At 35.8% G+C, this 22,026-nt stretch overlaps 1 long non-coding RNA gene across 1 annotated transcript in view; it reads left to right on the top strand.

Moving 5' to 3' along the window:
* Nucleotides 1-22,026, top strand: part of LOC122688554 — a 204,787-nt gene that overhangs the window by 50,154 nt on the left and 132,607 nt on the right. Inside the window, exon 2 of the long non-coding RNA XR_006339500.1 lies at nucleotides 14,147-14,209. This is a non-coding gene — a long non-coding RNA (uncharacterized LOC122688554). The remainder of the gene's footprint in view (nucleotides 1-14,146; nucleotides 14,210-22,026) is intronic.

Below are 22,026 nucleotides of genomic sequence, written 5' to 3'. Positions count from 1 at the left end.
CTGATTCCTTTTATTGTGATTAATTTTGGCTTATCATTTTTTTTTTTCTGGGAATTTGGCCTGTATACCAACTAAAGGTTTGATTGAATGCTAAGTTGAAAGCTTTTAGATTTAACATATGACATAATATATGACTTCAGAGTTTCAGGGGCCACCTGAATTAGTTGTTGTAAAAAAAACTGAATAACATGGCTCTTGATTGTCCCTGACAATAGATCATTACTTTCCATGACAGGCTCTTGTATTTTAAATGTATCAGATTTATTTAACACTAAAGTTTTATCATTCTAAATTTTTATATCTCCTGAAAACTAGATCACTTGGGTCTGACTGGGGGTAGTTTTTCCTTTACCAAGGTTAAATGTTGATGTATATTTTCTGTTAGTTTTCTTAAACCACAGTGATTTGATTGAGAAATATAACTTTTTGTTTTACTTTAATTGAATTTCGGTTTAACGTTCTGTTAGTGTTCTAGAGTGCATATATGTAGCCCTAAAGTTTACTCTTTTAACAAAAATGGCACTGGAGATGAAGTAGTAAAATGGAGTGAACCCCATCTAGGTTTCTCTGCAAACCCTTGAGTTCTCTGCACACCCAAGGCCTTAGACCCCTCCTATGGAACTGACCAAAATTGTCACAAAGCAATATTTTCTTACATAGTAGCTGATTTAATCTAAATTGCCTGCTCTCCTTAAAAGTATGAAGATTTTTTGTTACTGTTTGACAAGACAGTAGATAAAGATTCTACTGTGGTGATGAAGTCAGTTTAGAAGAGAAAATGGTTACTGTTGCCTTAATTTTAGATTTACTGTGCTTTTTTCCTGGGGAGAGGGGAGAATATAGGTAAATTAGACTGCCCATTAAACCTTTTCTCTTGATGTACAAATTTAAAACTCTTGGACTTAAGGGGAGGGAACATTGCTAACATTGCTGAATTTGAAGTTAATATTAGTGTTGTAATTGTTTTTCATGAATCAGTTCTAAAGTGTATAAATTATTTTCTTGCCTCTTTTCAGTCCTTGCTCTTATATTTAAAAACATTACCTCGGTGGAAACAAAAAATGTAGGTGGTATGAATGGAAAGTAAACCTAAAAGAAATAATTTTTTTTCATGAAGAGGTGGCAGTAATGATTTGGAAATGAGTGGCTGGGGTAATGCTAACTTTCCGCCCTACCCCAGCCTCTGTTAATAAAAGGATGTTGGCTTCTTCCTTTAGAAAGGGCTACCAGAAAAAGGCCTCCTCTGGGTTTCTGTTAAGGCAAATAGGTCTCTAGACAGAGCATTTTGTAAAGACAATGAGGCATAGGGGATTGCCATTTGTTAATTACTAATTATAGCAGCAGTAACAGAGGTGCAGTAGACAAAGCTTTGTCAGAAGGGATTATTGAAAAGATGGCTCAGGAAAGAAGCCAGGACTGGAATGAGGCAAACAAGGGAGGAGTATAGATCAGGGGTCTCTAACCTCTGGGATTCAATGCCTGATGATCTGAGGTGGAGCTGATGTATTAATAATAGAAATAAAGTGCACAGTAAATGTAATGCACTTGAATCATCCCGAAACCATCCCCCTTCTACCCTGGTCTGTAGAAAAATTGTCTTCCACAAAACTGGCCCCTGGTGTCAAAAAGGTTGGGGACCATTGCTGTAGATGAGTCAGGAAGTGCAGGGCATACTGGGGTAAACTGAATTTAGTCAGATTTGTTTCTTGGGCTTCTTTGGTAGTCACAGGCAAAACTAAAAACTGATTCACTCCATTTAAAATCGAAATAAAAGTCTAGAACCCTGCACACTTAACCTTTTTTCCTTGTCTGACTTCTGTCCCATTACCTTTCTTTATATAAGCTCTAGACCAGGGAAAGAGAAATGGAAATAATTGTCCTGAAAGGTGTGTATAATATTAGAGCTATTTTATATATAAATATTTCTATTTGTATATCTAAAAGCAGAAACTCAATATTTATTAAAAAACTTTTTATATATTAAATATATATAAATATATTTTATTACATATATTTTATGTATTTTTATTTTATATATTTTATTTGTATATTATATATATTTATATATTTTATTTATTAAAAACTTTATATACATATTAATGTATATCTAAAAGCAGAAACTCAATATTTATTAAAAAATACTACTATCACACTTTATAAAGTTAGAAATAGTCCTTAATTATTATCATACATGCCAGTTTTCAGATTTTTCCTTTCCAATTGTGAGTTTGCCTTTTTGAGGGTTTTTTGTTTGTTTGGTTTTTGGTTTTTTAGAGTTTGCTTGAATCAGGAGGTAAATAAGATCCATACATTGCAGTTTGTTGATGTATCTCAAGTGTTTCTGAATCTGTAGCTATTCTGTCTCAGGATTAATAATTGATTAGCCATACTTGTATAGGTATAATTTCTCTTACAGTGATTTTAGCAAATCGCCATCTATATTGTATGAAATATATGAGACAGTACATATCCAGTTTCTTATTCAGTTTGCACATCAGTGTATTAATAATCAAAATAACTAGTTTGCAATGTTAGTAGTATTAGGAAATGTTAGTAATTAGCCAGTTTGTTCAATTGTAAATAGCATCTGTATAGTTGCCTTCTTAATTTGCCCTGCAAGTGTAGTCTTAGAAAGTTACGTATACTGATTATCCTGTCCTGGTTAGAAAAACAGGTCATAAAGTTGAAATGACTGGTAATTTGCCCTCCATCGCCCTTAGAAATGACTTGAAGGCTCAGAGCACTTCATTTTTTCAGCAGAGAAATGCTTTCATCTCTCTGGTTTGTACTACAGCCAAGTGTGAGTTTTAAAATAGGATATGTGTAGCCTGATGATGAGTATGATTGGTACTGTATCATTCAGGATAGACTATATTATGAAGTAGTGAGATAATTTAAAACAACGGTAACAGTGAAAATTTGTTTCTTGATATCCTTGCATGACCATCATGATCAGAGGTATCTCTCTGTTCTCAGTAATTTAGGGACTTTATGGAACAGTCACCATTTCAGTCATCACTTATCATAAAACTGGAAAGAAACAGGGAGGGGGAGGAAGAGCAGTGGAAGGTCTCACATCTGCAATTAAATGATCCAGACCAGAAGGTACACATCCAGTCTCAAGGAGGCTGTGAGTTTAGTTATGTATATGCCTCATAGTAGAGAACTAGCTATCCTCAGCAGTAGAAATAAGTAACTTTGTAAGTAATAATTCTGACATCCATTCATTCGTTTACTTGTTCACTCATTCTTTAATCAAACGTTTATTGAATGGCTGCTTTGTGCAAGCAAATGTACTGGACAGTAGAAATATTACAGTGGCTTGAGCACTTTCCATTCCTTCTTTATAGGTTCTCAGTCCAGTAGAATCAGAAGCAGGTTATTCTATATTAGGGATCAACAAAGTATTACCCACCCTCCAAATCTGGCCTGCAGCCTGTTTTAGCTCTTAAGCTAAAATGTCTTACATTTTTAAAGTGTTGAAAAAATAAATGAACAATAGAAGAATATTCGACAGAAATTCTAAGTAGTCCACACAACCAAAACTATTTACTATAAGACCCTTTATAGTAGGAATGTTTGCTGACTTCTGTAACATCTGTATTTAAATTAGAAGCTCCTCAAACTAATTGCTCTCTAGACATTGTCAGATAAAAAGCGCACATTTATCTTGTAACTGTGTGCCTTTTGTTTGACCTGATACTGCATTTCTATGGAAAAATAAGTATTTTTCTGCGTTGTTGGAATGGTGACTTCATTGGCATCTTGAGTGGTCTTACCATGAGCACTGGAGACATGGGATCTGTATTAGATTTGATACATAGTTAGGTAACCTCAGATGATCAGATCCCTCAGTGGGTATGTGGTGATGGTGGTTTACTCGCTAAGTCATATCCCACTCTTGTGACCCCATGGACTGTAGCCTGCCAGGCTCCTCTGTCAGTGGGATTTTCCAGGCAAGAATACTGGAGTTGGTCGCCATTTCCTTTTCCAGGAAATCTTCCCAACCCAGGGATCAAACCCCAGTCTTCTGCATTGCAAGCAGATTTTTTACCTACTGAACCACCATGGAAGCGCCAAGTGTATACAGATTATATACAGATATTAAGTAATGATTTGTTTGGAAACTGAATGTAAAGCAACCATTAAGATATCTGCTTCCTTGGAGAAGCAAAAGCTAAATTTTATGGACTTTGAAAATCAAAGGCAGTAGATGAAATGGATTTTTTTATTTTCCATTCTATGGCTTGGGCTTCTCAATTAAGGATTATAAGTGTAGATATTTCTTAAATTGAACAAGATGATGTGGTTCAAAGTATATGGGCTTCAAAAATTATTTGTAATTTCCCTAATATGAATGAGACACTTGATATTGAAGGACAAGTAAAAATCACTCCCCGTACTTCAAGTTCAAAATAAAAGAGGAGGGAATTCTAATTCAGGTTGAGAGAAATTGTATAAAAGCTAGTTTATTCTAGGAAAAGCCTTAAAATATACCAAATTTATAGCATGAGGAGAGAAAAGATACCTTGAGCTTATACTTCACACAGTCTTGCATTGACCATCAGAGATCAATTCAATTATATCCTAAATTTCTTTTTTTTTTTTTTTTTTTTGCATTTAAGGTTTTAGAACTCTGACAGATTCCACGCCAGTTTCAGAATCTACTTAAGGCATTCTAATATAAGGGGTGTAGATTGTAAATGCCAAAAATACCTGTTTAACAACAGTCTGTAGAATTCATAGCTAAGATTAGCCTCTCTTCTTTTGAGTTTATAGGAGCCAAATTTTTATAGGTTTGCAGAAATTTTTCATTCATATCTAGAGCTTCAGAGCTTGAGCCCTTTATCCTTTCAACTATTTTACAAATACTTGAGTTTGTTTTCTTAACAATAGAAAGCATATTTTTCCAAATAATTCCTAAGAATCTTTCTAGTTTTATGACTGTGACTGGATGATAGACAAGACTCAGTTTTATGATTCCAATAATTCTGATCAGATTCTGAGCTTCTATTCTAAATGGCCTGTGTACTTAGTGGGTGCTTGTACTTAGTGGATGCTTGTTGGCATAATATTTTGCGAGTCATCTATGTGTTTAAGGAACAGCAGATTGCTCTAAATACACCAGATGTGCCAGTTTTTACTATAAATTTTGTGTGATCCACTTCCCATTGCTATTGACTACTGCTGTATGATTCATGGGGGCTTCTCAGGTGGTGCTAGTGGTAAGGAACTCACCTGCCAGTGCAGAAGATGTAAGAGACAGGGGTTTGATGGCTGAGTCAGGAAGATCTCCTGGAGAAGGGAATGGCTACCTTCTCCGGCATTCTTGCCTGGAGAATCCCGTGGACAGAGGAGCCTGGCGGGTTACAGTCCATGGGGTCAGGTCTTCATTAGTAAGCTCCTTCTGTTGCACAGCAAGGAGTTCAGTGAAGTCGTCCTCTTTCAGATCTAGCTCCAGCTTGTACACAAAAGCACGACTTCTTGTGGAGGATGTACATAAAAGACAGTGTATGCCAAGCACGAGGACTAACTTATGTGACTGGATGTGCAAATGCACGTTCACATTTTTGGAAGTTCATAATTTTAAGGTGGGCATGAAGGGGTCTTATTGTACTGGGTTTGGCCTAACTTATATCAGTCTTATCCTGCCTTGTATCAGCCATATATCAGTGACTTTCAGATGTTTTAGAGGGTGACAGTGGTGGTGGTAGGAATAACCACCCCAAGGATATTGTAGTTAGAGAAGCAAACTTAGTTTTGATAATACAAATGAGAGAAAGCAGAGCTTCACGGAATATTTTTTGTTGGTGGATGAACACAGAAAATAAACCATTTCTGTGTTCCTGAAATTCTCCAGTCAGAGAGGCAGTCCCTGTCCATCCATGGCATCCGTGTCTCGGTTATATTTGTGACCACTCTCCTGCCTATTGAAACTTGCCTTTGCCTATTTTCATTAGTGTCCAGATCCCAGAAGCTATTTAATTTTAATTTAATAAACCATGTTTTCATGTTAATAAATACTGCTTTATCTCTAGTGGATCTTTGGGGATGACTAAGACAAAATCAAAACAAAACAAAAAGCAGTCTTATTGTGTAAAGGAAGTTTAGAATCAAAGCAAAGGTGAAGTCTGAAAGTATAGAATTAGGGGCAAGTGATTAATCTTTCCCTCAGAGGAGACAGGTGACCATATACTAAATATGAGTCAGTAGTGGTCTAACTGAGTCATTTATATCTTGTGATGCAAGAGATGTATTAAAATCATACCCTTCAATGAAATCAGTGTATATGAAAATTCAGTGTATTCTGTATTTAGTTTTAGACATATCTTCTGCAGGTAACAAGTTTCAAGTAACCTCAAAAAATGACCCAGGAATGTTGAGTCATTAGAAACTCAGTAGTTTACTTTGTATAAATATTCTTTTATTTTAAAAGTGTGATTGTTTTTCTGAAGTTTTGAGCAACATGTTTGGAATGTAGTATTTTACTAGTTGCTAAATAAATGTTTGTTATTGAAAAAAATGATCTCATTGATTTTCCCATTAATTTTATCCAACAGTAAATCTAAACTAAAAGTGTGTGGTAATGTAAATACAACATTTACTATATTTAGTAATACTTAAAAGTATATCAAGCATCATATTTTCACCTAGCATTGTTTAGGTTTAAAACCTTTATCACTGAGCCCCAATTTAAAGATTTGTTAGGCTTAAAATAGAAATTTTACATTCATTCTGAAAGTTTTTAGATGGTCAGGGAGAAAGACAACTACATATGTGGCTCTTTGATTAGTTTGTGGATCTGCTAAATTTTAAAATAAAAATTATGAAGTAAGGGAAATGCTTAAAATGAAAATATTTAAAAATATTATAATCATAATTAGGAAAATATAGAGCTATTTAAACATTTAAAATGTTAGAAGGAAATGACTCAGCAATCCCACTGCTGGTCATACACACCAAGGAAACCAGAATTGAAAGACACACGTGTACACCAATGTTCATTGCAGCACTGTTTACAATAGCCCGGACATGGAAGCAACCTAGATGTACATCGACAGACAAATGGATAAGAAAGCTTTGGTACAAATACACAGTGGAATATTACTCAGCTGTTAAAAAGAATACATTCAAATCGATTCTAATGAGTTGGATGAAACTGGAGCCTATTATACAGAGTGAAGTAAGTCAGAAAGAAAAATACCAATATAGTATGCTAATGCATATATATGCAATTTAGAAAGATGGTAACGATGACCCTATATGCGAGACAGCAAAAGAGACACAGATGTAAAGAACAGTCTTTTGGACTCTGGGGGGGAAGGCGACGGTGGGAATATTTGAGACAATTGCATTGAAACATGTATATTGTCATATGTGAAACAGATCGCCAGTCCAGGTTCAATGCATGAGACAGGGTGCTCAGGGCTGGTGCCCTGGGCTGACCCTGAGGGATGGGGAGGGAGGTGGGAAGGGGTTCAGGATGGGGAACACATGTACACCCATGGCCGATTCATGTCAATGTATGGCAAAAACCGCTGAAATATTGTAAAGTAATTAGCCTCCAATTAAAATAAATAAATTAACTTTAAAAAGAAAAGGAAAAGAAAATGTTAGAAGGAAATGCAGCAAAATGCTAAATGGTTGTATTCAGGTGCTAAGATTAGCACCTTGTTTTTTTTCCTTCTAGATCACAATATTTCTGTAATGTAACTGTTACTTTTATGATTAGAAGAATAAATATATTTTTGCAAAATGCATTAAAGGAAGCTAGGATTAAATATAGAGAAGCATTTGTTGCAGAGGCATTTATATTAAATGTAAGGATAATTCCTGTACCCTAAAGACCGTATTTTCTTTATAGTATATATCACTATAAGAAGCAGCTCATGGCTCATAGTGTCAGAATGCTAGACAAAGTAAAAGTGGTTAAATAAATATTTACTCATTGACCGTCTCCTCTAAACCTCTGCTACCATGGGATTCCCTGGTAGCTTAGCTGGTAAAAAATCTACCTGCAATGCAGGAGACCCTGATTTGATTCCTGGGTTGGGAAGATCTGCTGAAGGGATAGGCTACTCACTGCAATATTCTTGGGCTTCCCTGGTAAAGAGTTCTTGGACTCAGCTGGTAGGGAATCTGCCTGCAGTGTGGGAGACCTGGGTTTGATCCCTGGGTTGGAAAATCCCCTGGAGAAGGGAATGGCTACCCACTCCAGTATTTTGGCCGGGAGAATTCCATGGACTATAGTCCAAGGGATCGCAAAGAGTCGGACACAGCTGAGCTACTTTCACTTCAAACCTCTGCATTCTGCCAAACACCGGAATAAAAACTCTGTGAAGATGGAGTTCTTGTCTTTTAAAATTGTTATACATGTAAAATTTATAATCATTTCTAGGATATAACATACGAGATATGCAGTTAACTCCTAATTAACTATGTTCCAGTGGAAATTACGTATGTTCTCTGCTCCCTTACTGTCTCTGTGGTTTAAACTGTAAAATCAGAGGAATATGAAATTTCTCACAAAGATTAAAGATAATTTGAACTATAGAGAATGTATGGAAAATGGAGCCAAGCAAAATCAACCTTGATAAGCAGTTACTGATATATCCCTGTGACTCATAGCAAAATATCTGGCCCTGAGGAGGAATAAGAGTAGAGCAGGCCCTCCATGAAACAACCTACTCTGGAACTTGAGCATCTGCAGATCCTCCATGGGTGCTGAACCACGCCTCTGCAAATACCAAGGGACTACTTGCAGTCAACAGGGCAGAGAGGTGATGGGCACACCCCGTAAATCCTAATCTACTATCTGTGAAAGGATCCTGTACTGCAGCACAACCCAAGGCCGCACTCACTCAGAAGGCTTCTCCAGATGGATGCCCATGTGCTTAGATGACCTGATGCCCCTGACTCTGGGTCTGCTCCAGAAGCATAGCTTTAATCCTTGTTTCTTCTACACATTGCCTACTGAACTCAGAACTTTGTGGGGTAATTTCAGGTATTAGCACACAAGCCATACAAAATATCAGTAACTACTCATTTGGAAAGTGATTACATTAATTTAGTAGGTAAATCACTTAATCTTCCACATGGCCAGTATACTTAATATTTCCTTTTATTCACTTCAATGTGATACTATATAAATAACTTTTAGACTCTTCTGAGTCTTTCTACTTTCATTTGTTCTGTAGCCTCATTCTTTTTGGTGCTGTGTCCTTCCATGCTTCTTTCCTCTTTAGGGAAACATTTCATCCTTCTTATGCAAAACCAAAGGCACTTTTCCTGGATCCTTCAGACTTTGTGAAAGTATAATTTCCTCTCTCTGGTCCTAGAGTAGACCAGGACTCTGTAGTCTTAGCCTGAAACTGCTCTCTCCAGAAACACTGCAATGTTTATATGTGAGGATCTCTCATTATAAAACCTGAATCTTCAGATTCTTGTCACTCATTCAGTGTTTCCTGTGTTATCTTAGCTTTTCTAAAGCATACATCTGTCTCCCTGCCAGGATTTCAAGTCTCTATTCCTTTTAATTCACAGATTCTCTAAACTTCTCAGGTCTTTGACATTTGCCCAGGACCACTAGCATCTCATTGTGAATTTTTCTTTATCTCGGATAGTCATGTTTTCTATTATTCATCTTTTGGCCCTTCTGTATCTTCTCTGATTGATATTAGCTCATTCATTCACTTACTCATTCAACGGTTATTTACGGAGTCACTGCCATACACCACAGCACTAGTATTAGGGTAAGTGATAAAGAAACAAACATGATCTGAAACCGTATGAAGTTTTTTGTCCAGTTGAAGGATAAAACATTAACCTCATATAACTGTTATACATGCATTTCTTAATCTACATGAGATTTCAGGGGAAGGAAGTTTTTATTATAGAACTGTCCTGTGCATTTGCAACCCAAAAAGGCACAAAATAATGTTACCTTTTTGCTAGTAGCCTTGGCACAATTTCAAAAATATTTGGTATGTTTCCAATAGAATGAATATGTTGTCCTCTATAAAATTCTTGTGAGTAATTATAACCAGTATTTACTAAGCATTATGCTTTCTTGTTCATTTAGTCCTGATTTCCTATGATCCTCACAACAAATTTACGAAGAAATGGGCACGAAGAAGTTACTTTCCCATAGTTATTCAAATACTGTGTGAGAGAGTGGAGGTTCAAACCCAAATATATTCAGTCCCAGAATGTGAACTCTGTTATTGCCCATGTTTGCTGATTTCCATCAGCAGCACATTACAATTTTGACTTCTGATTATAGTGAAATTAATGAGAAGTCAAATGTGTAAGATTTGTGTTGCTCTTTTGTTCTTAATAACCATCAAATATATCTGCTCTATAATATGTTAGTGAATCTTAGTTTCAAATATCAAGATATAAGCATTTTCACAAAGCTACTTTTGGTTGGTTATGAAAGAGATTATGATTGTAACTTTTGAAACATTGAGAAATGCTCTCAAGTGAAAAATAGTTTTATAAAAGGATTGCATATTAATTTTATTTTTGGTTTTAAATCATAACCTCTGCTTGATTGAGAGTAAGCATACTTTCATTGTTAAATATTTTTTTAATGAGAAGATGAAAAGATATCATACATTCTTTCCCTAAGTATATTATGTATATATTTTTACTTTATAATATTCATTTATAGTATTTCACCCAAAAATTAGATATAGAGCATCCCAGTCAAAGCCTTATATTCCACCATGCCCTTATTGAAATATTTCTCTTTTTATCCATTGTTTACATCATTTATAACAAATATTTTTTAATCTTTCACATTTTTGCTATCAGTAAGCTTTCCTGCTAGATAAAGATTGCCCCCAAAAATTGACAGTGTGGCTTAGAAATACTATATGAAATTTTTTTGCCTGTTTGCAATTGAATACTTAATTTTGTGCATTACAGATTTATATAATACATAAAAGCATTGTACTTGAAGTCAGAAACAAGATCTCTACCTTGTTTTGCCATTAATATTGGGCAAATCACTGGACCTTTTCCATGCTTCTCTTCTCATAAAAGATGCCACCAACTCCCTGTGACATGCCTAACTAGAAACTTCATCTTTATTTGGGGATTATAAAATTAACCCAACTAGAATTTAAAATATTCCAAACACAAGGACATATAAAACAAAAGATACTATAATAGCCATTGAATAAATAAAGCAATTTTGACAGATCTTAGATATTATTTTCCCTTATTTTCTACCTCTTAAAATATAGCTTTTACAAATATTTAAATATTTCAGTAAATGTTTGTTGATTTCCAAGTCATTAAGTATAACATTTCATCACTCTTACATTGACCTTTTAGTGGAAACTTAGCCCTGATAAAATCATCTCAGATTTTAAAAGAAAAATGTCTTTAATACAGTTGTGTTTTTGTTTTTTTATTTTGGAAACACTGAACAAATATATACTTTTCAAGAGTGATTCAAGCTTACCCTACATTGGCTTATCTTCTTTAAAAAATTGTCTTCATTTCAAAAAATACGTCATCATGAATTCTTTGGAAGAAAGTCATTATGTAAATACAGGGTATCTTTGTTACTTTTTATAGAATATTTTTGACATTTAGTGGTGGCAAATTTTTTTTCCTGAGACCTTTTTTCTCTCATTCTCAAGCAATCCACTCCCTTATCTTCCATCTCCAACTAATAACATTTTCTTGTTGCCATCATTTTTCCTTATTTTTTGGTTGAAAATTGACACTGTTTTTAAAGAGTTGTATTAAACATTTTTGATTGCCTTTAAATTTGTTCTTTACTTTTTTTCCTAATACAAAATTTTTATCTTTTTTCAACATATTTGGCTCATGGCTTCCAGTTTATTTGATTATGGAAGTTGAGGGGAGACCTGTGAAGAAGAGAAAACATAGAAGAAAGACATATTTTATAACAGGAAACCAATCCTTTCAGAAGAGTAACAGCACTTCTCTTACCACCAATGACACAGGATGAGGCGGGCCACAAGAAACATGGGACCAAAGCTGATTTAGGCTGATAAGAGGTGACAGAAAATGAGGTCTCGGCAAACAGAGAACTTCAAGCAGAAAATTAGCTACTCTAGAGAGAATATAAATTCTCTAATAATAGAAGGTGGGGTCTAATTTTAAGTCAGAGAAGCACCTGAAAGCAGAAGTGAGTAGATTCCAGCTACTCAGGTAGAAGCTGACAGAAGAGGAGGCAGTAGGAAGGAGGGAGAAGGAAACAGTAGGCAGGGTGACCAGGATGGGTCTTCTGTGCCACAGAAGTCTCTTTGGTCTGAGTAACCAATTGCAGCAGGTCCTGACCACTGAGACAAGGGCAGGGTTAAGCAGCACTCTCCAGGTTCAGGGCATTTCTGCTTAAACCTGAGGAAATAAGGAATGACTGGTTTTCTTGGCAGCCAGTATAAAGCAAGGTTTCCCACATCACTGTAATGATTATTGTAGTAATTATTGTTGCTTGTGGCAGAAAAGCTAATCTAAATCTCATATTTTGAATAATGGCATTTTCTAACATCAACTGCAAGAGAAACTACTCTTCATATTACCTCAGCCTTTTGAAACCTTTGCAGGAATTCTTTGTCACTAGCACAATTACTGATATCCAGGGCTTTTAAAAGCTTTTTTGTTATTGTCCCAGTCTCTTTAGCTAGTCAGGAAGCCTTCCAAATTTTCTTTTTAAAAAGTGACCATGGATCATGTTGAGAGAACATTTCCTGATATGTGTCCATAGTCCCTTATCTGTAACTCTGAACTGTATAACATTTAGCGGAGGAAGGGAAGGAACCTACACTTTTTTCAATAGAAAATTAAGTAAAACTATATTTAGTTAAGGTAGCAAAATCTGACTTGAATTTAACTCAGTTGGCAAATCCAGAACTGAATTTATGTGAGGCTGTTTATAGGCTTTATGTTCCCCATATGTGAATACTGCTATATTTCACTGCAGAAATACTTGTTTGGTTCTCAGGTGCTGCCCCTGTCACCTCTGAGGATGTCACATCATATATAGTATATGCACTATATTGCCTTTCTAAAATTAAAGAAAAAAATAAGTGTGTATCAGTGCTGAAATTCTGCTGGCCCCTGTGGTTTTGAGTGAGAGATATTATGACTGTTAGTAGGCTTAGTTATGTGACCTTGGGGTTTCATGTGTTACTGTTACTTATGTCAGGCCTCATCATCCTGAAGAGAGTGATAGAGGCAGTCAGTAATTTGTATATCAATTTGGTTATTCAGAATCTGTTTACTATAGAAGTGCTGTTTTACCAGATGGTGATGCTTGAGGTACTATGCCCATTTAATCAATTAAATAGTTAGATTCAAATAAATACTTGGTTTGAACTCCTTAGGTTGTCTGTAAGCAGTGTGACATGATGAATGTTATCGGTGTTATCGGTCATTTGTTGAGGGCTAAGTTGGAATTTACAAACAGCTGCCTTTCTGAGTAGTGTCTGATAAGCAGAATTTTTACATTTTGTTTCTTGGTTAAGAACAAGTGAAAGTTTAAAGTTAGTAGACCTCTGTGGGGCTTCTAAATAGATTCTTCCAATAGTTCTAGAAGAGGAGGTTCAAAGGTATTCGGAACAACTGTAGCCCAGTAACCCTACACTTTGTTTTTTGGGGTTTTTCTTGGCCATACCATGCAGCATGCAAGACCTTAGTTCCCTGACCAGAGCTCTAAGGATGGAACCCATGTCCCCTATAGTGGGAGCACAGAGTCTTACCACAGGACCCAGAGGGAAGTCCATGTAATCCTATATTTTGAATGAAGCTACATTTATTTGGTATATAGGTTCTTGTATGTTGATTTTAAAATACCTACTATTCTTGGGTTTATTATTATGTAACATTTAAACATTCAGAAATAGACTTTCTAATGATATGGGATTGTTGGAAAGTTGAAGCTATGGAAATTCAGATACAAAAGAAAGACTTTTCTTGAAAACCCAGCATGTTTCAATTCTTTCGTTACTTTGAGGTAATGAATTTATCTGTAAGAATGGAAGAGACAGATCTGGAATAAATTAAGTACCCACAAAATACAGGGTAATTACCAGGTGTGATATGTCCATTATCGTGTTTAATCTTCATAGCAGTTCTTAGATATACTTAACTCTGTTTCCTTTTATAGATGAGAAAACTAAGATCCAGAGAACTGAAGACTTTACCATGTCCTTGATCTCATTGCTAGTAGGTAGGTAGCAGAGCCTTCTAAGACTCTGACTTTTGTTTTTAGTCCTAAGTTTTTTAGACCATCCTTTGAACAATTAGTTGTATATTCTGTTAATTATATGGTGAGACCTTTTCTCACAGATACAGTCTCATCAGATAATTACAGTACTCTATTTGTACTCTAATAGCAGAATTTTTCAGTGTGGTATATTGGAGCTCTTCACTTACAGAAAACTCTCCAAACTATTTACCCCACTGCAAATGATACTACATGATTGACTTGGCCCCTGTCTATACTATCTCCTTTGTGATGCAAATTAACCTATTTCTTGACACACCAAACTTAAAACTTGTTTCTCCTTTAGGACATTTACACAGCTATTCCCTCAACCTAGAATGTTCTTCCCTCAGTCTTTCCATAAGGTGGCTTTTGTTAGTCACATTTTAGCTTAAATATTAACACTTCAGAAGAGTTTTCTCCATCCACCACCAAATCTAAAGAAATCACTCAGGTCACATTACATTGTTTTAATTTTGTTTATGGCACCTACTGCTACCATTATTTTCCATTTATTTATATATTTATTGTGACCCTGACTGCTAGAACATAAGTTCCATGAGAGCAGAAACCTTGTCTATCTTATTCATCACTTAATCACCAGAACCTTAGATAGCCTGGCCAAGTAGTAGCTAGAGAAATAAATGAATGAATTGTGTCTAGAAATTAAAACATTATTCAGATTACAGAAGACTAGGAATAGTATCAATTTAGAGATATTTGGACCAGTGGTTCTCATTTGCTTTTCAGTTACTCAGTCATGTCTGACTATTTGTGACCCCATGGAATGCAACACACCAGGTTTCCCTGTCTTTCACCAGTTTGCTCAAACACTTATCCACTGAGTCAGTGATACCACCCAATGTTCTTATCCCCTGGCACCCCCTTCTCCTGTCTTCAGTCTTGCCCAGCATCAGAGTCTTTTCCAAAGAGTCAGGTTTTCACATCTGGTGGCCCAAGTATTAGAATTTCAGCTTGAGCATCAGTCTTCCCAGTAAAAATTCAGGGTTGATTTCCTTTGGTATTGACTGGTTTTATCTTCTTGATGTCCAAGGGACTCTCAAGAGTCTTCTCCAACACCAAAGTTCAGAAGTATCGATTCTTTGATGCTCAGTGTTCTTTTTATTCCAACTCTCAGATCTGTACATGACTACTGGAAAACCATAACTTTGACTATATGGACCTTTGTCAGCAAAGTGATGTCTCTGCTTTTTAATATACTGCCTGGTCTGTTCTCATATCCTGCTAAAATAGCCTACAAAACAGTAGCAGCCTGGGAATGTGTTAGAAAAGCAGATTCCAAGGACCTTACTCAAGACCTGTTGAATCAGAAACTCTGGATTTAGGACCTCGCAGTCTTTTTTTATTATTATTATTATTAAAACAGAGGCTAACTTCTCCAAAGAGTAAGTAAATGTGTTAATAAGTTTCAGACAAAACTTGATCAAAGAAGTACATTGGCTTTCTAAGGATTGCTATAGTATCTCATATAAATCCTTAGAAGGAAAATTCAGGACAGCACACTATATTTGAAGTCCTCTGCTCTAAACGAAGATTTACCCTAGGATGTTAAAATATTTTCACAACCCACTTACATTTTATCTCTGCTGAAATATTACTCTCAGTTTTCTACTCTCATTTTCATATGTACCCATTAAGTAATATTCAACTAAGTTTAGTGGTATGAGTACATATAAAGTAGTTCAAAAAAAGAATGAATCCAGGATGGCATCTGCATTGGGATTTTGAAATACTGATGTTTCTTCTATTAGGCACAGAACCAAAGCCTTATCTTTTTTTGAGCTAGAAGAGAATACTATGAAAAATAATATAACTCATTTTCCAGAAGTCTAACCATTTTTTAAGAGGAAGAAATGTAACTTATGGAATGGCAGCCACAAACCAGGTACATAGAGGTAGCAGACTAATAGGTATAGAATCTGCTCTTCAGAGAGTAAGATAAGTGACTTGATCCAAGTTCCATGGGTACTATGCCCAAGTTCAGTTCAGTTGCTCAGTCGTGTCTGATTCTTTGCCACCCCATGAACCGCAGGACACCAGGCCTCCCTGTCCATCACTAACTCCCAGAGTCCACCCAAACCTATGTCCATTGAGTCGGTGATGGCATCCAACCATCTCATCCTCTGTTGTCCCCTTCTCTTCCTGCTCTCAATCTTTCCCAGCATCAGGGTCTTTTCAAATGAGTCAACTCTTCGCATGAGGTGGCCAAAGTATTGAAGTTTCAGCTTCAACATCAGTCCTTCCAATGAACACCCAGGACTGATCTCCTTTAGGATTGACTGATTGGATCTGCTTGCAGTCCAAGGGACTCTCAAGAGTCTTCTCCAACACCACAGTTCAAAAGCATCAATTCTTCGGTACTCAGCTTTCTTTATAGTCCAACTCTCACGTCTATACATGACCACTGGAAAAGTCATAGCCTTGACTAGACGGATCTTTGTTGGCAAAGTAATGCCTCTGCTTTTTAATATGCTATCTAGGTTGGTCATAACTTTCCTTCCAAGGAGTAAATGTCTTTTAATTTCATGGCTGCAATCACCATCTGCAGTGATTTTGGAGCCCAAAAAAATAAAGTCAGCCACTGTTTCCACTGTTTCCCCATCTATTTACCATGAAATGATGGGACTGGATGCCATGATCTTAGTTTTCTGACTGTTGAGCTTTAAGCCAACTTTTTCACTCTCTCTTTCACTTTCATCAAGAGGCTGTTTAGTTCTTCTTCACTTTCTGCCATAAGGGTGGTGTCATCTGCATATCTGAGGTTATTGATATTTCTCCCAGCAATCTTGATTCCAGCTTGTGCTTCCTCCAGCCCAGCATTTCTTATGATGTACTCTGCATATAAGTTAAATAAGCAGGGTGACAATATATAGCCTTGATGTACTCCTTTTCCTATTTGGAACCAGTCTGTTGTTCAATGTCCAGTTCTAACTGTTGCTTCCTGATTATGCCCAAGACAGGATTCAAACCTAAATGTGTCTGTTTCCAAAGCCAATGATTTTTCTACCATTCAGAGGTGCCTCGTAATTCCAATGTAAAAGACCCAGTCAGTCATCTTAAAACATTACTAGAAGCCAGCAGGGTATAAATAATAAATGAAAAATAAAATTATGGTGAGTTATGTTCTTTATTCACTAAATATACTTGAAAGGTTAACATTACTCTCAGCATATGCCTAATCAGTTAAAATGTTGGATCACAGTTAAGAAATCCAGATTCAGCAACTCTTTTTAACAGGTGGGAAAATGTTGTTTGTGATAGAAATGTTCATTTTCAAATTATTAAAAGAACACAGTGAATATCAAGATAACATTATGTAAAGAAGCAGTTGAGAGTGAGCAAATTTTCCCTTATTCTATTGCTTTAGAAATTAAAACTACCTCTTTGTGTTATTTTTATATTAGATATTGAGGGAAATACAAAATTAAATGTAATTACTTGTTATTAGGTTTATGGCTGACCACCTGTCATATTTCATATGATTGGTTGCATTATTTCATCCCTTTAATATATATATATTATCCTTATTTAAGAAATAAGTTTACCTGACTTATTTAATGTCACAGTGCTTTAGTAATATAGAGTATATTTTAAGGAAATACCTTTATTTGAAGACTTCACTTTTATTTGCTTAAAATTTATGCCTTTTGTATAAAAAGTGGGAATATTTAATAAGTAGATTTAGCATTTATATAGTATTTAGAAAGTGTGTAGAATAGTATAAATACAAATTGCTTAATATGAGCAATAAATGTCTCTGCATAATAATCATTTTAAATTAATTCTATTAATATGAGTTAGATTATTTGTGGAGTATTCTTGGTACCTTCAACACACTTGGGGAAAAAAGTTTTCAGAGAAAAGAAGCAGTTTTAGTTTTTTTCAGTACTTGCAATGTTAAATATTAATTGGGATCCCTGAGCTATAAAGCCACCATTAATGGTCATGTGTGGGAGAAGGAAAATTGAAGTAACCCTTTTCTTCTTAAAAGAGAATATAGCAAAGTAGTTGAAATACTGTTAAGAGTTAAAAGAGCAATATTATCAATTTTTAATTACCCCAGGACAAATTGTATAGTTTAACATTTACACTTTTCCATTTTCATTCTTTAATACGCTTTTGACAATTTAAAAGCAAATTACAAGAGAACAAAAAAGGAAAAGGAAAATGATGTAGACAGACTATAAACATTTAACCTGATAATTTGTTAGGAGTTCTGGAAAAATTGTGAAATAACTTGCTGAAATAAGAAAAACATAGAACTATAAAGGCTTCCCAGGTTGCTCAGGGGTAGAGTATCTGCCTGTCATTTCAGGAGTCGCAAGAGACGTGGGTTCAATCCCATGGGTTGGAAAGATTCCCTGGAGTAGGAAATGACATCCCACTACACTATTCTTGCCTGGAAAACTCCATGAGCAAGGGAGCCTGGCAGGCTACAATCAGTGAGGCTGTAAAGAGTCTGACACAACTGAGCAACTGGACACAGACACACACATAGAACTAAAATGTATTGTCCTTCCTTATCGTAAAGCAGTAGTTCTCAGTCCCTCATAGCACATTTCATAATGTTTGAAGATATTTTTTATTTTCCTCACCTGACAATAGCAAGGTATTACTACTGACATCAGTGGGTAGAGGTCAGATATGCTGAGAGGTCAGATATGCTGCTAAACATCTTACACAATGTGCAAGACAGCCCCCAACAACAGAGAGTTATCTAGTTCAAAATATCAGTAGTGTAACATACATTGAGAAACCCTGCTGTAGAAAGGGACAGACCCCTCTAAAAAATAATAGAAATACAGAGAGAGCATGTAGAAGGCTGTACAGCTACTAAATGAAGTGGCGAGAACTTGAACTGATGCCAAGCATTGTGCTTTTCTTGATTCTTACCCTCCTTAGAATTAAAATTTCAGTTATCATTGGAGAATTATGGTGGAGTAGAGGAGGAGCAAGAGAATCATCAAAGTCAGTGCTGTCTTCATTTGTTTACGTTCCTCTTTATCGTAGTTTATATTTTGTCAGACATTTTGTTTATGCAATATCTGGTAGTAGTACCCTTTGTTTTGGAATTGATATACTTTTTCCCCACTAAAAACTTAATCAATACATACTATCGGTGTTTCATTCAATTCAAGGCATCTAGTAAGCCTTTAAATTGTAGGAGAAAAGATTTAAAAAGTAAGTTTAACAAGCATAGGAATTGTCTTGTATCTAAAATTGTTTGCAGAAAACCACCTAAATGTCCAAGAACAGGAAATGTTTGGGTACCTGACAGTATTTAAATGTAAAGAATTATTATGTACTCACTATAAATGATGTTTGTGATGAATTTGTAATTACAAAGGTACATCCTCATGTTAAGTGAAAAAAAAAAAACAGGATTCAAAATATATACAACTGCTTTTAACTAAAAGATATAGAAAAAAATACTGAGATACAGTATCTGGTATATAGTATTATAAATTCAAACTGCTGGTTCTACTGTATTCTTCTAGACAAAGTAGGTTGTATTGATACATTCATTCATGTACCAAAATATTTTTTTTTAATGCTAGAGATAAGGCAGGGAGCAGGAGAAGCACAAAACTTTTCCTTAAGATGCTCAGAGGCTTATCAGGGCAGACAGAAAGCAACAACAAACTGTGCTATGTAGTAAGAATCTTCTTGGCAGAGTATATAGCCAGAGCCCTGTATTATTCTTAGCAGGTGTTGGCTAGATTAAATTTGGTAGCAAATTAACCCAGAAATCTCAGTAATTTAATGCACAAGAAATTTGTTTTTTCACACAATAAGTGTCCAGTTTATATCAAGCATTGCTTCTCCATCTTGCAGAAACATTATAACTTTTTCAAGTGTCATGGCAGAGGTAGTTGGAAGTAGAGAATTGGACATTTTTAAGAACAGTCTGTATGTTGTTTACATCTTATTCCTTTACATCTTACTGGCCAGAAATCAGTCTCATTCCCCTAACCTTCCTGAAGGCATGCTAGAAAATGCAGAGGAGTGACATTTGACTATTTGTTGAGTATCAACTGTGCCACTGGTCTTTACCACAGATTGGACAATTTGGGAAAGACCTCCTTGGAAGCTGCAGCATTTAAATTAAGACCTGAAAAATAAATAGTCACCTAAACTAGTAAAGAGATGGAAAAATTATTTCAGGTAGAAATAACCTTATGCCAGTGCCTAGTGGAGTGAGAATGATGGCCCTTTAAAGAACTGGAGGTTCCGTATGTGAACTTTGAAGGTGGGTGAAGGGCAAGCAGGGGCACAGTCTTGAAGGACTTTGTAAGCTCTGGTGAGGTATTTAAAAATTATTCTGAAGGCAAAGAGAAGCCACTGGAAGGTTTAAAGCATGATAAAGTTTGAGTAATTGAAATAGAGTAATGCAGTAAAGTTTGCATTTTAGAAGAATCATTCTGGTTACATTGAAGAGTATGGATTGCAGGAGAGAGCAAGTTCACAGGTGGGAGGCCAGTTAAGAATCTCTGGCATCCGTCCAGTTAAGCAAAGATGGTGACTTGTAGGAAGAATGAGATTAGAAAGTAACAGATTGGGGAGATTATTTAAGAGGCATAGTTGTTGGAATTTAATAGTTTGTTGGATGGACAGTATTAAGAGTAGGTTATATGGGGGATGGGAAGTGAGTGGTTCAATCAGAGACATTTTGAGTTTAAGATATACAAACATACAAGTCATCAAAGAGTGTTTTTGCCTAAATCAGCGATTTGAATACATTGGTCTAGAGATCAGAAGAGAGATCTGAGTTGAAGATACACATTTGGAATTTATCAGCATGTAGATCATAACTGAAACCACAAGATTAGGTGAGTTTGTACATGTATACTGTAAGAAGGAGAGAGGGCCTGTGGCAGAACCCTGTGGACAACATTTAAAGGAGAGGTTCTTAATTTTCACACTGTATCTGAATCACCTAATGAGCTTTCTAAAAATATGATACCCAGGCTCCACTCTCCAGGGGTTGTGATTCAAGTTAGTCTTCATGTATCCTAAGATATCTATGTTTCAAAAGCTCCCCGGGTGACTCAGCCACAGATTCAGAATCATTGATGATGAAGAGAACACAAAGGAGAATAATAATCAGTGAGATAGGAGGAAGACTATTTGGTGTCTCCAAGGTGAAGAAACAGCTGGGTCAAAAGCTGATGAGATGTAATGAAAAATAATGATTAAAATGTGTCTTTGAATTTACCAATATAAATATGAATTAATGACCTAAATTAATGGTCGTGGAAGCCTACTTGCTGTAATTGAGTAGTAAGTGAGGGGTGGAGAAAAGGAGGCAGTTGATGTCTCCACTCTTATATGGAGTTTGATGGTAAAAAGAAGGAAGAAAAAAGGGTACTAGCTGGAGACAGCAGAGCTTGAGGTTGAAGGAGGGCTCTTGCTATAATGGGAGTGACTTGTGCATGTTTAACTGCTAAGGGCAGTAGAGAGACTGAACAAATTAGCAACAGAAATGATAAACAGGTAAGAAGAGTGAGACCTCAAAACCAGAACACAGAGACATACCTTTCCATTCTAAGAGGAGGGAAGAAGAAATGTTGGAAATCTGTGAATATTAGCTTTTAGTATAATCTAAGGAAAAAGATTTTTTTTTTCCTGTTAAACAGCACTTTATATGATTAGTTGGGTGTGAGGGATGAGATGGTAAAGGCAGAATTTTTAGAGAAGTGATGAATGTTTGAAACAATCACAATGGAGGATGAGAAAGCTAAAGAGGAAAAGCTGATAGG

Source organism: Cervus elaphus, chromosome 33, assembly GCF_910594005.1.
Source record: "Cervus elaphus chromosome 33, mCerEla1.1, whole genome shotgun sequence".
NCBI classification, from domain to species: Eukaryota; Metazoa; Chordata; class Mammalia; order Artiodactyla; family Cervidae; genus Cervus; species Cervus elaphus.
The sequence above is the reverse complement of the archived record's forward strand: the minus strand, read 5'-3'. Positions and strand labels throughout refer to the sequence as shown.